Source organism: Arachis stenosperma, chromosome 5, assembly GCF_014773155.1.
Source record: "Arachis stenosperma cultivar V10309 chromosome 5, arast.V10309.gnm1.PFL2, whole genome shotgun sequence".
NCBI lineage: Eukaryota > Viridiplantae > Streptophyta > Magnoliopsida > Fabales > Fabaceae > Arachis > Arachis stenosperma.
This window is the reverse complement of record NC_080381.1, coordinates 59,274,531-59,277,523: the sequence shown is the minus strand read 5'-3', so window position 1 is coordinate 59,277,523 and position 2,993 is coordinate 59,274,531.

The following is a 2,993-nucleotide window of genomic DNA, read 5'->3' as shown; positions in this document are numbered from 1 at the left end:
CCTTCCTAGCCACAACAAAGGCTGTGATTGATGTTGACAGAGGAGAATTGATCATTCAAGTGAATGAAGAATCCTTTGTGTTTAAGGCTCAAGGATATCCCTCTGTAACCATAGAGAGGAAGCATGAAGAGCTTCTCTCAAAGGATATCCCTCTAAGTTTGGTGTTGGGAGGCCACAACCAACTTCTAAGTTTGGTGTTGAAACCCCACATTCAAACTCTAAATTTGGTGTTGGGAGGTTCCAACATTGCTCTGAACATTTGTGAGGCTCCATGAGAGCCCACTGTCAAGCTACTAACATTAAAGAAGTGCTTGTTGGGAGGCAACTCAATGTTATATTTATCTATTTCCCTTTGTTATTTTATGTCTTTTACAGGTTGATGATCATGTGAACTCACAAAATCAATTGAAAAAGCAAAAACATAATGAAAAATAGAAAGAAAAACAGCACACCCTGGAGGAAAAACTTGCTGGCGTTTAAATGCCAGTAAGGGTAGCAAATGGGCGTTTAACGCCCAGTCTGGCACCATTCTGGGCGTTTAATGCCAGAAAGGGGCACCAGACTGGCGTTTAACGCCAGAAATGGGCACCAACCCGGCGTTTAATGCCAGGATTGGCAGAAGGAGCATTTTTGCTCACCACTTAGTGCAGGGATGAATTATCCTTGACACCTCAGCATCTGTGGACCCCACAGGATCCCCACCTACCCCACTACTCTCTCTCTTCTTTACCCATTCACTAATCACCTCAACACCTCTTCCCCAAACACCCCTCACCTATCAAATCCCACTATTCTCTTCACCACTCACATCCATCCTTCATAAAACCCCACCTACCTCACCATTCAAATTCAAACCATTTTCCCTCCCAAACCCACCCTAGATAGCCGAAACACAAAGCCCCCCTCCATCTCCTCTATTTCTTCTTCTTCTACTCTCTTCTTTCTTCTTTTGCTCGAGGATGAGCAAACCTTCTAAGTTTGGTGTGGTAAAAGCGTTGCATTTTATTTTTCCATAACCATTTATGGCATCTAAGGCCGGAGAAACCTCTAGAAAGAGGAAAGGGAAGGCAAAAGCTTCCACCTCCGAGTCATGGGAGATGGAGAGATTCATCTCAAAGGTGCATCAAGACCACTTCTATGAAGTTGTGGCCAAGAAGAAGGTGATCCCCGAGGTCCCTTTCAAACTCAAAAAGGGTCAACTTTGATCAAAGGTTGGACCAAGTCCTCATGGATATCACTAAGAAGAGGATGGAGCAAACAAAAGATCCCACTCATGGACATGAGGAAATTCCTCATCATGAAATCCCTGAGATGCATCAAGGGATGCACTTTCCTCCACAAAACTATTGGGAGCAAATCAACACCTCCCTAAGAGAATTGAGTTCCAACATGGGACAACTAAGGGTGGAGCACCAAGAATATTCCATCCTCCTCCATGAAATTAGAGAAGATCAAAGAATCATGAGAGAGGAGCAACAAAGGCAAGGAAGAGACATTGAGGAGCTCAAGCACTCCATAAGATCTTCAAGAAGAAGAACAAGCCGCCATCACTAAGGTGGACCCGTTCTTTAATTTCCTTGTTCTTTATTTTCCTGTTTTTCAAATTTTTATGCTTATGTTTATCTATGTTTGTGTCTTATGATCATTAGTGTCTTAGTATCTATGCCTTAAAGTTATGAATGTCCTATGAATCCATCACCTTTCTTGAATGAAAAATGTTTTTAATTGAAAAAGAGAAGAATTGCATGAATTTTAAATTTTATAACAGATTAATTGTTTTGATGTGGTGGCAATTGATGACAAGTCATCATATACCCATTTTTCAAGCTAATTTCACTTGTTTCATCAGTCTTTATGCACTTTCTTGCATCCTAAGTAAGTAATTTGGAATGAAAATGCATGACTTCTTTAAATCAAACAACCACTATTAAATTGATGCTAAATCATGAGGTTTGAGCTAAAATTTATTGATTTTTAATGAATTATAAACCTTATGAGTTTAGAGATACTTTGATCGGTTGTTTTGGTTTCTTGTAGGTGAAGAAAGGAAGAAAAGAAGAAAAACGTGGCTTAAGAAGTGTGGCCAAGAGATGAGAAGTGTGGTGCAACATAGAAGGAGGAAGCAAACACAGCCCTCCACAAGAGCACACTGCCCTCCAGGAGAGCAGCATAATGAACCAAGCCTTGAAAAGCATCACTGCCCTGCCCACAATAAGGGTGGAGCACAATTTGATGCCAAGGACCAAAGGAAGCAAAAACTCTGCCCTGCCCTCCTCAAGAGCAATATCAGGCTTCATCCAAGAATAATTCAAAGGAAATTGCTTCCTAGTGCTTCCTATGGGTTTCGAACCCAAGAACAAGGAGGAAAGGAGTAGCGCTCAAACACAAGGAAAACAAGCAAAAATTGGCTTGCTTTCAATCTCCAAGAATCGAACACGGCACCATGAGGAAGCAAGGAACTAGGCGTTACTTTGGTGCCAAGAAAACCAAGGAAAAAGGAGCAGCATGTGCCTCCACCGAGTTTCGAACGTGGGACTTCACCATTGGCAACATTGCCCTGCCCTCCACAAGGGCAGGGCATCATTTCTTGGTGCATGGCGCAGCATTTTGGCACGGCCTGGACTTGAGCACTCGGCCAGCAGCACGCACGCACGGGCAGCACTTGGCGCACCATGGCAACACTGCCCTGCCCTCCATAAGGGCAGGGCAGCATCTTGAACACGCACCAAGCGCACGCAATGAGGCCGCATGCACCATTTCCTGCTCTGCCCTTCACAAGGGCAGGGCAGCCTCCTGGAAGCTACTTTCTCATGGGCTGAAAACTGGATTAAAAATCTAATTTAATTCATTTCTTCACCAAATCAAAAGCCCATCCAAATTCCAAAATCCAAGAATAGAAAGTGTATAAATAGAAGATAGTTTGATGTAATTAGGACCTTCCTTTTGATTTTTAAATTTTCACATCTTCAGACTTGATTTTGAGAGCTTGGAAC